This window comes from Protopterus annectens, chromosome 6.part0 (genome assembly GCF_019279795.1).
Source record: "Protopterus annectens isolate FY-2018-M chromosome 6.part0, PAN1.0, whole genome shotgun sequence".
NCBI classification, from domain to species: domain Eukaryota; kingdom Metazoa; phylum Chordata; order Ceratodontiformes; family Protopteridae; genus Protopterus; species Protopterus annectens.
Window position 1 is genome coordinate 1,660,191,522 of NC_056737.1, and position 15,179 is coordinate 1,660,206,700.

Sequence of the window (15,179 nt, forward strand, 5' to 3'; positions counted from 1 at the left end):
TCTCTAACATATCCCCTAGTCTCTACAACAGACATAAAAGTTTGCTCAAAACTAAAAATTCTTCCCACTCTACTTAATCACTACTCTAACAACAATTCAATCTTAGCTGTATATTATCCTTCAAGAACAAAAAGAAAACAGGTACCCAGTCCTCTATCACAAAACCCACCAAACACTTTATGATCGCTAGGGATAAAGCTTGGAAACACTGGCAAAAAAGCAAAAACATCTCTGACCTGACAGCATGCAAACAGCTATGTAATCAGGTCAAGCAGCTAGTCATAAAAGACAAAAAAGATCACTACCTTACACTACAAAACCACCATAAACTAAGCCCTAAAAAGTTCTGGAGCTCCATAAATTCCCCTACTAAACCCAGAGTGAAACAACAACCCATGCCCAAACTCTGACAAAACACCCACAGAGGTAGCTACACTCTTTAACTCTTACTTCATTAACACTATTGCCAATCTAACGTCTACCTTTCCTCCACATGTACCCTCTCTTCAAACCCATACTCCTCCATCCACCAACTTCTCTCTCTCGCCTGTCCCCACTAACACAATATAAAAACTGCTTCAAAAACTCAAACCTTGCTTTAACTCCCCAGACAACCTACCTCCCAAGTTCCTACATATTGCTGCCAATTCCATAGACTACCCCATCAGTATACTTATTAACAGATCCATTCTGGAATCCTGCATACCCACTATTTGGAAAAAAGCCTACGTTCTGCTTCTACATAAAGGTGGCACTGATACATACTTCTCCGACTTCTGACCTGTCGCTATCCTCTCACATATCTCTAAGATTCTGGAAAAATGCGTCCACATTCAACGTCTTCACTATGTGCTTCACAGCCACATCCTTTCTCCCACCCAGCATGGATTTCATACAGGTCATAGCACTACTATGGCTCTTGTATCCTTCGCTGACATAGTCAGCCAGGACTGAGACGAGGGAAAAATTGTCTCCTCTCTCTTTCTAGATCTCTTCAAGGCCTTTGATACAGTCTCCCACTCTCTCCTTATCACTAAACTGTCTGGCAAAGGCATCTCACCCCCATCCCTAGAGTGGTAATCAAATTACCTGTCTAATAGGCAACAATCAAAGAAATGGCAAAATTATTTTTCTCCTTTCTTAGACACAACTACAGGTGTTCCACAAGCATCCATATTAGGGCCCCTTTTGTTCAGCATCTTTATCAATAACTTCCACACCTCTCTTACCCAAAGTTCTGTGATCCAATATGCAGATGATTCTACAATCATCTGTGCTGTCAACTCACAATCAGACCTGCTTCTACTCACACAAGACGCACTGACTACCACAGAATTATGGACGTCTAATAACTATCTCACCCTGAACCCACATAAAAGAAAACTTGTTCTTTTTCAATCCAAGAAATCCATTACATTAAACAAGGAAAGTTTCACCATTCAGTCACAAAACAGAAGTATAATTGAAGTACTACCTTATACTAAACTATTAGGCGTCATCATAGATGAAAATTTGACATGCACATTCAAACCAATATTAAAAAAACACACCAAAACCTGGGCTCTCTTAATAGACATAAATACTTCCTCAACTACTTTGCTAAACTGTCTCGTGTCTCTTCCTTTCTTCTACCATTGCTTCTTTATGGTGCACCTCTCCTGACTAATATTCAGGCCTCTCTAAAACACAAACTAGCCTCTTGCTACAATAAAATTGCAAAATTTGTAACAATAGCTAACTATTCTTCAAACCACTGCTCTTCACTACTCCTACTAAACTGTCTGGATCTTACCACATCACCTGACACTCATCCAGCTAACCACTGCACGCAAATGTATTTATAAACCTACAAACTGTCCTTCCTTGTCCTCTCTACTCACACAGTATCATCCAAATAGGCCTCTCATATCCCATAACTAACTGTTCCTAAATGTAGTAAGACCTACCCATACAGCTCGACAAATGCGCTACTCCTTCACTGTAGCTAAACTATGGAATAGTCTCCCATCTTTAATTAGGTCTATCAGCAGTAGTTCTGTCTTTAAGAAGTCACTGAAACAACATCTTGCATTACTGTGGCAATGCAACTGCACCAAGGCTGTAGTTCCTATAAAATGAACCTCCTCTCCACCTGCCTCCTTCCTTCCCTGTCTCATTTCTGTCTTGCTCTATATATCCTAACACATGTATGTTATCAGCCTTGATTGACTCTCTTCTTCATTCTTTCACACAATTCTAATATTTATCCTTTAGTCAGGGTAATCCTATAGGCTAGGCTTGTAAAGGCCCCAGGGCCATTAGCCTAGTACACACCTATGAACCTTTGAACTACTCATAAACTGACCGCTTCAAAATATACTGCCTTTAGCTTGTACTGGTTTTTTTTTTGTAAAATAAGATCCACAGTCCAAAGCACAGCAAAAGATGAAAAACAGCCAGCAATAGCGTACAGTTCCTTTAATATCCGCTTTCGTCACAAGACTTCCTCAGAATGCAAAAAACACATCACTATCAACACCTTTAAATACTCATACTAATTACATACATATTAATCATTAATCAATAAAAATAATAATCCAATTATCAAATGTCAGTTCGTAAAAATGCCATCTGTTGTTAAGTTAATAAACCCCCAGTATTATTAACTTTATTAACATATAGCTTCCTATATTTTAAAAAACATTTAACGTTTATGGCATCATTTAAACCTGGAAACTTATCAGAATTCAATCTAATCTGCCAAATGGTTTCACGTTGTTCCAGGTAATTTTTATAATCCCCTGCTCTCAAATCGGGGCATACAATCTCTAAAACAGAGAATAAAAATTTTTTAAAAAAAGGACAAACCCCTGAATGTTTAAAAAGAGCATTGTTTTCATCCCTAGTTTTAATGCTATAAAGATGTTCCCTAATCCTAGTTTTGAGGCATCTAGTCGTCATGCCGACATAGAAAGCCGAACATCCTGAACACAAACTAATGTAAACAACTCCCATAGAGTTACAATCAGCATAACCAGGAACCTTAAAGGTCCTGTCTACCGTCTCAATTTTGATATAGGGTCCCTCAGAAATAAATCTGCACATATTGCAAGAATGGCAACAATGCATTCCAATTTTGTTGGTACGTAAATTAATAGGAATATGATCCCGAAATTCCAAAATTTTCTTTAAATTGTTGTGTTTCCTAAAAACAAATGATGGCTGATCACCCAAAATTTTTTGAATGTCATTGTTGCCATGTATAATTCTCCAATTGTTAATAACAATTTGTCTAATCTGTCCCCCATCAGAACTCATATCCAATGAGCACATAATGTGTTTATTGTTGTCATAGCTTCGCTCTGACTTGTTGTCAGTCATGTGACCCAAAATGGGATGATCTAACAATGCTTTGAATGAAGTAGAACGTCTACTTAAAATCTCCTCCTTGGTCGTTTTTAGCTCATTAATACAATAACCTCTTTGACTAAATAAAGAAATAATAATTTCAAATTCATTAATCAAATCACAAAATTTGGAAGTCATCCGACTAGCTCTAATAAACTGACCTCGAGGAATATAAATAATAAATAAATTTGGATTTATGGGTATAGACCACCTACCTAGTAGTATTAGAGGAGGCCCACTGTCACTTATGCTTGAATTACGGGAACTTGAATGGCAAATAAAACTTGATGCGTTCAACAATCCTGGGTTAAATGAGAACTGCAACATTTCGGCAGTTCTTAAAATGAGAAGTTATTCTAGGTAAAATCTGTTGTGTAAGTCAGGTATTAATGTACATTATCATATTTTATTATATGCTTTTATTGTACATATTAATGAACATATTTTATATTGTACATGCTTTATATAACTTTTTATTATATATTTTTAAATATGATAGTATTATTTTCTAGTCCCATTTAATAATAATGTGTTATTTCCCTCTAATGTAGGTAATTAGTTGGGTGGCAATTTCACATTATTTAGGGGATAATTAAGTGTAAGGATTTTAAAATATTTCCTATTTACATTTTCTGATGTTTGACTGATTGTGTTTTGTTTTGGTAATAGTTTTTCTTACATTTAGCGCTTCACCAGGAAGTGATGTTTTTTGACACACTTCCTTAGGTTATTTAAAAATAGTAGCGCGTTCATTTCTGTTTTGTATTTTTTCTGAAGAAGCTGCTGTATCTGGTTAGCAGCGAAAACACTTTTTATCTAACCAAATAAAACTGCGTTCAAGTTGTTTCCTGGTGGTGCTTGGCTACTTTTCGCTTGCTTTTATTGTGGACCCGTGGATTTGTTTTTGTTGGTGCTCTTTTTTATTACAGTTTGATTTGAGATATCCAAAGAAAAGGAGCGGATGGATTACTTACAGGGCTTCATTAAGGCCATTATGGCAGTCAGGCCTCCATCCTTTGCAGGGCCTACTCCTTTTCCTGCTTCTGCTACCACTCCCCAGAAGAGACTCATAGAATCACCCTCTGAGGATGAAGAGGATGCATCTGACTCAGATGAACATTCTTTGACTTATTACTCACAGATACACTCACTTGGCCAAGTGGACTCTGATGATGGGGTTTCTCTCTCTCCAGTGTCTCCTGCTGATTACGCTTCCTTTGAGGAATCCATAATCAGTATAATAAAATATTTTGAATGGGAATCTAAGCAGATTTTTAATGCACAACAAAGATATTGTAACCTTTTGGAATTGGGCACACTTGCCCTGCAACTGTACCTCTTGTTCAGATGGCTTCCCTTGATGCATTTGTAACCACCTCCAGTTCTCCTCATTCACAGCCATCATCAGCCCATAAAAGGTTGGATAGATTTTACACAGTACCTGAGGAATTAGTATTCCTGTTCAAAAACTCAGTGGCAGATGTTTACATGTTTTCCAAGTCCATAGGCAAGCCCTCCAAGCTGATTCTGACCCTGCAGACCTTCTACCAAACCTGGAATCCATGTCCTTTAAGAGTATTCACATATGATAAAACTGTCATGTGATACATAAGCAAGTAGGGTTGGGGGGCACACCAGATCATGTCTACTGTATAGATTGGCTATTTTGGCGTGGAAGCAGACCACCAAAGCAAACCTGTCTCTACAAGTAGTGTACATTTTCTCAGAGGATGACACCCTAACAGATCTTCTAAGCAAATCAAGGGAAGATTTTCATGAATGGAGGCTGAACAGAGAGATCTTCCTAGATATAGTCCACAAATGGGTGGGTGGTCACATAGATAGACCTATTTGCCTCCATCACCAACAGATAACATTCTCTGTTTTGCACCAGGATGTATTGTTGCCAAGTGTGGAAAAGAGATGCAGTATCCATCCCTTGGGAAAGGAGGTTTCTTTATGCTTTCCCTCTTATTCCTCTTCACTTTCCCAAGGTCTTACTAAAGATCCAAAAATACAAACCAGAGATGCTACTGATGACTCTCTTTTGGCCAAGGCAGCATTGGTTCCCCCTCCTCCACTTCATTGCCAAGAGCCATTGCCACACTTTACCCTCATGGTGGACTTGCTCACACAACAGAAGGGCTCATTGCTTCACACCAACCTAGCATTCATCAGGCTAACATTATGGATGATAGAATTCTGATCTCTTTTAGACACAAGTTTTCTGAGGATGTGCTTCAGGTTCTGCAGGAAACAAGGAAACCTATTACCGAGAAATGTTACAAAGCTAAATGGAAAAGATTCACTGTCTGGTGTCACTCTCATAACAAGTACTGGGTACTATTAAACACTCTGATGGTCCTCTCTTATTTGTGTGAACTGCTGAAATCTGGCATAGCATACTCCTCTATTAAGGCACACCTCTCAGCCATTTCTGCCTGTTTACCCCTTGAAGCCCCCTTCTATCCAGGCTAGAGGGAAACAGTTTCTTAAGCGTGTTCTTCATCTAAAACCTCCCATGAAACCTATTCCATATTATTTTGACCTCAGCTTTGTGCTGGAAAAACTCATCCTACCTCCTGTCAAGCCAGCAGCTTTTGCTTCTTTAAAATTCTGCACTTGGAAAACCATTTGTCTGGTAGCCTGTACCTCCTCCAGATGAGCTTTCAACCTACAGGCCTTTATGGCATCCCCTTCTTTCCTTATTTTTCATAAAAACAGGGTGTCTGAGGGCCAATCCATCATTCCTGCACAAAGTGGTCAATGAACTGTCCCTTAATTAGGCCATGTACCATCCCACCTTCTTTCCTAACCCACAAAATAAGGGAGAAAGATCCTACATTCCCCTTGATGTGCATAAACAACTAAGATTCTACTTGGATAAGACAAAGGACATTCAGAAGTCAGATCTGTTGTTCATCTCTTTTCGAGAGTCCAAGGTAGGGAAGCCTGTCCCTAAACATACTATTGCCAATTGAATTTCTAAATCCATTGCCATTTGCTATACTTGACACAATACATTGTTGCCCTCTCCAGCTAAGGCATTTTCTACTAAAGCTCTGTCCTCTCCAGAACCTTCTATAAGCAGATAGAGTCTACAGTCATCAGTGAACCACTTACTTGGTCTTCTGTGCATACCTTTACCAAATATTACAAAGTGGATGTCTTTTCTAAATCTGGAACTGCCTTCACCAGGTCTGTCCTTTCTGGATTACTGGACAATGCAATATTTCATCCAGCCACCCTTCTCTCTTCCTATGCTTTGGAAATCACCCAATAGTGTGGAATACTGCAACACTGATCTAAGAAAGAACAAAGTACAGCTGTGTAAAAACTTACCATAACAGTAGATGTCCTACTGATCACTGTTGCAGTATTCCTTCCCACCCTACCCCCCCCCTTTCTTACACTGCCCTTTCCTCATGAACGGAGGGGAGGGTCATTATACTTTTTTCTCTCCCCTCTTAGCTGACCATTTTTATTTTTTGCTACTCAGGTCTCTTCAAGCTTACTGGCTCGGAGATGGTGCGAAGATTTACAATCCTATGTCTGCTTATGTACCCTTATGCCCACAGGCTTAGGTCATACTTCAGACTCTCTGGAAGGTTTTATATTTGGTACACAATCTAGATGTCCAGGATATTTGATGAGATAACTCAACGGTCTGGAATACTGCAACAGTAATTAGTAGGACATCTACTATTATTAGTAAAAAAAACACACAAAATAAATAAATAAATAAATAAAACTTGTAAAATGAAGACTATCAAATAAAAACAAGTATAAAAGGCAGAGAACTCTTTATTTAACATAAGGGAAGCGCTTTCATGGATAAAACCCCTTCATCAAACCACATTACAAACCAAGTAAAAACACCCTTAGTAGTAAAAACTAAGACATAATTCACCAATGAATGTAACTAAAACATATCACATGCTCACTTCCCATTAATAACCAGCTGTGGTCTCCTTGTCTTCAATTTAGGTGTTAAAGAAACCCTGTCATTAAGTCCATCTTCCTTGTCTGCTTGTAAGTTAAGTATCCAAGCCAACTCCCTGTCTTTAGTTCTGTTTACAATGTCACCCATTCTAGCAGCATCTCTTATTTGTTCAATACCTTGAAACTTAAATATGTGTTTGTTAGATGTCTGTATGACATGTTGAGCTAGATAATTGGTGGTCTTCAGTTGTTTTATATCTCTAGCATGCTCTCTCAGTCTTTCCATTAGTGTGCAATTTGTTTTTCCTACATAACATTTCTGGCACATGGAACACTGTGTTAAATAAACTAAGTGTCTAGATCTACATGTAGCTTTTACCATAAACTCTTACCTCCTACCTGTCCCAGGACGAATAAAGACATTGCTCATATTTATCAAGCCACAGAAATTACAGCTCATACATGGCAGGGTACCTTTTCTGCCCATCTCCCCATGTTCCTTTTTCCTATAACATAACAGCCTCTTTAAGGAACTCCTATTCCTAAAAACAAAGCTAGGACATGAACCTATAACATTGTTGACTTCTGGGTCCGATGTTAAAATATGCCAGTTTCTCTTTATTATGTCACAAATTTCAGCTATATTATTTGGGTATGACAAACAAATACTAGGAGATTTCCTCGTATGCTCATTCATTTGTTGCTCCCCACATTTATTAGATGTAGAAAAATAGGGTCTACATCTACTATTATGGTAAGTTCGTACATAACTATACTGTCTCTGAGACACATACCTGTCCCCCCAGCATATCTTGTTTATGTTACTAAGGAGGTTTAGGTCCATTGATCAGGTCATTCTGATGCTATTTGTTTTGCAGATGTGCAACAAGTCCATCAGAGCAGGATTAGAGGATGCTTTGTGGGCCAAACATAGATTGCCTCTCAGCAGTCTGTAGGAGAATACAGGGATAGGGCTTTGAGGTGGTGCTCATAGGATATGTTGTTTATACCCTTGTATTTTCTTTGTGATGAACCTCTGTGGATGCTCTAGTTTTTGCTTATGCCTAGTCATGTACATAGTGAAGGGGATGTTGTATTTAGTGACTGGTCTGATGAGGTCCGAGTATAGTGGAACAATGGCATCCTTGGACCTGAATTCTATACTCTTCCTTATAAGTTGTGCAACATTGAATGACTTCCTTACTTACGTAAACAAATAATGGTCAAAGGCCAGATTACTGTCTACTTGCATTCCCAAAAGGCCAAGTTACTGTCTACATGTGTTCCCAAAATCTCTGATCATTGGGTCTACTCACAGGGATGTATTATTTCTGTGCTTAGCTGCCTTCACAAAGGGTGCTATTATGCATTTCTTGGAGTTGAGTTTTAGACGATAGCTCTAGCACCAGTTACTGGTCTGTGTCAGGCCTGCTTGGAGGTATTTGTGTCGTTGAGGGATTGTATGACTGCATCCAGTTTTGATTCACCTGCAAATCTGGTCAGCCAGAGGCTTTTGATGTTGGCCTTGACTTGAGAAAAGTAGATGCCAAAAAGGAGCATCCTTAGCACCAAAGCTTTATGAACACCACTAGTCACTTGTAGGTTCCTAGGTAAGTACTAGGGTAGCTGCTCTTCTGGGCTATTTTAAGCTTCGCTCATTTCCCAAAGGTGAGACTCAAACCCTGTATGATGTGTCCGTGAGGTAAACACCTTAACCATTATGCCAACTCTCCCCTAAGCATCGTCCCTGGTTGGGCTTAAATCACCAACCTTTTGGTTAACGGCTGAATATGCTAACCCATTGCAATGCAGAGACATTACACAGCACTGGCCTTTTTTTGCGGTATCCTAATTTCTTGGATACTGTCTTTGGGCCAGCTGGCTGTTCGACAAATGAATTAGGAGTTTATACATAATTTTGTGAATTTGTCTACAATGCCCAAGTGCTGTATTGTATTGAATGCTTTGGCCAGGTCAAGGTAGGTAGTATGCATCATTTTATCATAGTGCATTGCTTTGGTGACTTTCTCAAAGAATTGCACAAGGTTGTGTAGGCATTAGCTGACATTGATGAAAGAAAACTGTGTTATATCTATTGTTTAAAGGTTTCCAATGTAATTGTTTATCATTTCCATGATAATCCTTTCCTTGACTTTGCATGACACTGGTCAGTCTTAAGAGTCTATAGTTACCCAGGTCTGTTGATATTCTGCCCTTTTTCAGAGGGATGACAGTTGCAGTCATCCATTCACTTGGTGCAAAGCCTGTTTGAAGGCTGTGGTTAAACAGCTATTCTAATGGTCCTGATAGGTCATGTTTTATGCTAAAAGAAGGCATCATTTGATATTATCAGGACCCATCAATGCAGTATTTTTGGCTTTGGAGAGTGCATTCAGGACCTATTCCCTAGTGATAGTTGGGGAGTTATAGTTGAGGATATGTTCTAAGGGGTGTCTGTGGGAGAGGGGGATAAAATTGGAGCTAAATTTGTTGGCCAGTAGATTTGGTGTATCTTCTGGCTCAGTATAGATGGCTCCATTTACAATTAGTTCAGCACATTATTGTGTATTGCTTTTCAGGCTGCAGACATAGCTAAAGAATGTCTTGTGATTTTCCATGGCATAGGAGGCTATTTTACCTCAAATTTGGCTTTGGTAGACTTGCTTTCTTGTTTAGATTGATGGGGAGTTTTTACCTAGCTGGGCATTGCACTTCCTAATTTTTGCCATGATTTGTTACACAACCTATTGATGTTGGGATTCCACCAGGGTGGCCTGTTTTCAATTGGATAGCATTCCATCTCCCAATATACCATGTAGTTTGACAATGTGTGGTACATTTGCTTGTGGTAAGTGTAAGGCCTGTAAGTATGTAATAAAAACTTTCCGTAGAATTAATAATGTTCCTTTTAGAACTTGTGGCCATTTCACTTGTAATACTGAAGGCTTTATGTAAGTCTTGAGATATATTGGAGAAACAAAAAGGTGTTTTAAAACTAGAATTTTAGAACATGTGAAGGATATTGTTAATAAAAAAGCAGAGAGCTCTATAGCTGAACATTTTAGTTTGTTTCATGATGGAGAAAGTAAAAGGCTACAAGGCACTGTTTTGGAAAAAATACAAATATCTAGATTTGATATTTCTTTTATTAAGAAATAATTGCTTTTAAAAAAATCTACCGACATTTTAAAATGTGATACCCTGTCTCCAAGGGGACTAAATGAAGACTGTAACTGGAGAGTACTTCTCTAATTGTATGATTGTTTAATTGATGTATTTGTATGTGTATATATGGGGCAAGTTTTTTACTTTGTGTTCTACTCCTTGCAGGCTTTGGCCGAGACATCAGAGTTTTATTAAACTTGTTGGATACACTGGTGGTTGTTTCTTTTTTGCCACAAGGCAATTTTTCACTTTGTACATCAGATAGCTAAAGAATGTCTTGTGATTTTCCTTGGCATAGGAGGCTATTTTTACCTCAAATTTGGCTTTGGTAGACTTGATTAATCCCGAGTTCTTGTTTAGATTGATGGGGAGTTTTTACCTTGCTGGGCATTGCACTTCCTAATTTTTGCCATGATTTGTTACACAACCTATTGATGCTGGGATTCCACCAGGGCGGCCTGTTTATTGAGTTTGTACTGCACAAGGATGTTAGCACCCCCCTCCCAGTGGGTATATGGACTAGCTGGTTTAGGGTGTTTTGTGTTTGCAAAGTCCATGAATCTCTGGATCTACATGTTTGGGGCCATGTTTGATTTCCAGTTGAGAGTGGGATAGTTAAATTGCCCATGAATCTGGTGTTGGGTTGGATGGGGAGTGTTCCATCATGTTTGTGTTATGGGTTTCATGGGTCATAGAGGGGGACCTATGGCATGCAAGGATATGATGTGGGACTTTGCCTATGGTAATTTGGATTTGGAGAAACTCACATTCACCATACAGTTTGACCAGTATTGAGGTATGTTTGTTTTTATGTAAATTACGACACCTGCATCGTTTGTCCTTTCATATGCAATAGCTGATCTAAATGTGTGGAAGGCAGTATAGCCCTGCAGGGCAGTGGTGCTTCAGTTTCATTGCTGCTGTTTGTCCTGGAAAACTGCCTAGCCCCAGCTTTGCAAATTTCAGGCGGAAGAACATGCACATTTTCTTTATGTAGACAACTGTTTTTTTAGTGGTTTGGGAACAATTACAGGGTGGTCATTCCATTTCTGAGCTCTACAAGATAGGCAGTAAACAGACATAAAATAGTCTCTTTGTGTCAGTAGGTACAGTTCTAAGAAAATCCTTCAACAAGTAATTTCGTGACAACACTTCTGAAACACTACTACACTACCACAATTCCACAACTGTCCTCAAAAAAAAAAAAAAAAAAAAAAAAAAAAAATATATATATATATATATATATATATATATATATATTTTTTTTTTTTTGCTGCTACTGTTAAAAGGTCTGTCTTTTACTCATCCAGTAAGTTGCATAGTTCATCTGTGTTTGCCTTCCAGTCCATCAGTAAAATTGTTTTTCATGGATATTCTGCATCTGAATTTTCAAGAAGAGTCTGTCTTTTAGATGAAGCCTCTTTAATTACATAGCTTTGAAGATCCTATTTTGAAAAACATTCTTGTATCAGGCAGCCCTAACACTTCACAAGTCATCACAAGTATGGACATCATCAAGCACACTTAACATTGTGCTGTTGCTTTGAAGTAAAAAAAATCAAGCTCTTCTCATTATATCCTCATCTAAATAAATAAATGTGAATTATTTGTTTGCAGATTAGCCCAAGAAAGTAACTGGTTGCATATTCCTTCATTTTCATAAGTATGAGAAAGTTTGGCCAGCATTTTGTTTCATTTGCAACTAAGATACTAGGTACCCCATTAGAAACAGAACTCATTTTCGACAGGATAACTGTTTATAAAGGAGTCAGAGTGTGATGTACTGTTTGCCAAACATACTTTTCCATAAAACAGTGCATCTCTTTCTGTCAATCCTTCCTTGATATCTGTGATTATGCTGGGCATTACCCTACATCAAAAGGATGATGCCTCCTTCTGTCCATTCGTAGAATATGTAAGGGAATGAATGTTATACTACATGGCTCCTGTATTGCAACTGGTTTCATATTTTTTCTGGATCCACAGAAGTAAGAAAACAATCAGGTGTTCATCTCATTTGCAGCTGACCAGTTAGAAGAAATGTAGAGAAGACAGACATTTGTTTTAACTGGTTATTTGCTTGCACTTGCTTCTGTTATGATTCCGGGGGACGACAGACCTCGTTTGTCTGTCACAGTGGTGACTTCCACTGCCTTGTTCCATAAAATTTAGTCTATAGGCATGTACTAAGCTGCTACTTGGTCTGCACTCCATGTTTACCAAACACTAAAAGTTTGCTGTAGCCTCACCATAATATTATGATTAGTGTGCCACTGTCTTCACAGTGGCATCACTCCCACCTTTCCCCTTCTGCTTTCTGTTCCCTACAGGATTTTTTGTTTTGTTTTTAATGCTGCTCTACTGTGTTTGCGCTGTGGAATGGTGATGACTTTATTGTGTCTAAAATTTCCAACAGGATACTGTGGTGGTTTAGCCTTCTGTAAAGAAAGGTCATAACTGTGATAACATTTTATAATTACAAAAGCCATTTTTCAGTTATATCCCTGTTACATTCTAAAACAATTAACAGCAGTTACACGTAAGATAGAAATATGTGTTATTAGGAGTATTTAAATAATAAGCCAAGGGAGCTACATAATGCCATTAAAATTCAAAGAATAAAATTCCTTCCTTACTGCTCCAATAAAAATAAACCTGTCTGTGCAATTGTTCAGACAAGTCCTAACTAATCTCCACTATGAAATTCAGTTACTCAAGTAAATGAACCTACATGTTGCAGAAGACTGTGGCAAACAACTAACTAGTTACATGTTTGGGGATAGAAGACATGAATTTTGTTGCAGTTTCTGTCTCACCATAATAATCATGTAATCTGCACAGAATAGCTGGTTGGCATGGTAATGCATTTATGAATAATTTAACTATTAGTGACCCTAACACTGACCCCTTTAGACTGCTCAGCTGGGAGAAAGCCGCAGATCATTTAGTACCTTGAACGCTGTGCATTTTCAGTAGCTTCGTAATCATTAGTTCTGTCCTTCCTAGTCTGTACATTTTTTGAAGTGAGATTTGACCATCTAAGTTTAATGTTGCTTAGTTCCATATATGTTTAGATTGTAAAGAAGTGTGACATGATCTACTAAACAAAATGTTTTGGTAATGTCAAGAAGATGAACCCATGAGCTCTCATTCGTCCATAGACATCAGAATGACTTCAGTTAGTGTTATCACTGCCATTCTGGTATGACAGCATTTTGATAAAATATGTCTCATTTGCACAGCAGGGCATAAGATTCAAGCTAATTTTTCATGTGCATGGAAATATCTTTTTTTCTAGAATATTAGACACAGAAAAGGACAGGTAGATGGGTTGTAAAACGTCAACATAATTGTAATGCCTTTGCTTTAGTATGGTAGCAGTATTGGCAGTTTTTCTTTAAACTCGGAAGAGACATTAGAAAGGGGAAAGGTTTTTATGATGAAATTAGTGCAAAGGCCATTTGATATAGCTTTGCAGTAATGTGGTGCTGTGCATAACCATTTGTTGAAAATTTCTACCCTAGTGAATTGAACACCAGGATAACAAAAATAAGGATAACAACATATGTTGTGATGGGTAAATTTTAAGCACAGTGAATACTGTTTTTGTACCCTTGCCTTACTTGTGTTGCCTGCCACAACAGTATGGTGGATCAGCATTCTGCACATAGCAGGTCCTGGTTGTATGAAGGTAAAGTGAATGGCTGCTCTTTTTAAACCCCATATTTTTCTGTTATTGGTGTTTAATTGATTAGACTATGTTGATGGAGCATGTGTCTTGAGCCACTTTGGTAAATGCATTTTAGAAAGAGGTGACTTATCCATTGGCTACTGCAGTTGGGAAGGTGCTGGGAATAACCTATTTTTTTACAGGAATTTCATTGCAGTTGTCTGTTTTTGTGGCTGACAATTTTGAAAATGTAAGTCCAGTGGGGATAAGAGGGACTTGCATACATTATATCTGCAGTTAACACACACACACAGAGACACACACACACACACACACACACACATGTGCGCATTCACACACACACACACACACACACACACACACACACACACACACACACACACACACACACACACACACACTCACACTCACACTCACACTTACAACTTTGGGTAGAGTTTGAAATGTTCACTGCAGTGATCAGTCAGTCAGCTGGGATTGGATAGAAAGTAGTTGTCCTGTCTGCAATATGATGTGCACAGTAGGCTTATGTAGTTAACATACAAAGTAAAAAAAAAAAATGTGGACATATATGCTATATATGTTTCTACCACTCTTTTTTCTTACATATAGCAGAATGCACATGGAAAAGGGATTTAATAAATATCAGACTTGGGAAATTATATATTAATAGTGGATACACCTGGAATAGACTAGTAATTTCAATGTGGTGCCTGCTCAAGTTACATGAAATACAGTAATATGCCTTTTAGCCAAAGTATAATTATTTATCTCTTAATGCAAGTATTGTAACTTAATGTTGCATGGCTGCAGACTGTTACTTCTGTACCAGTGCTCACAACACTCTTTCTGCAGATCTTTGATATTTTGTATCTATTTTTCTTTTTTTGTATCACAGACCTCTTTAGTTTTTTAAATAAAAATAAAGTGCTGTCTTGAATAATCAAAATACAAAATGTTTGACACTAAATTTCTTCTTCTTCTTCATCTTTCG

General features: G+C 38.1%; 1 protein-coding gene across 1 annotated transcript in view; it reads left to right on the forward strand.

The window, feature by feature from the left end:
• Positions 1 to 15,179, forward strand: part of PLEKHH2 (pleckstrin homology, MyTH4 and FERM domain containing H2) — a 1,501,506-nt gene that overhangs the window by 1,049,459 nt on the left and 436,868 nt on the right. The gene's annotated exons all lie outside the window — the stretch shown is intronic.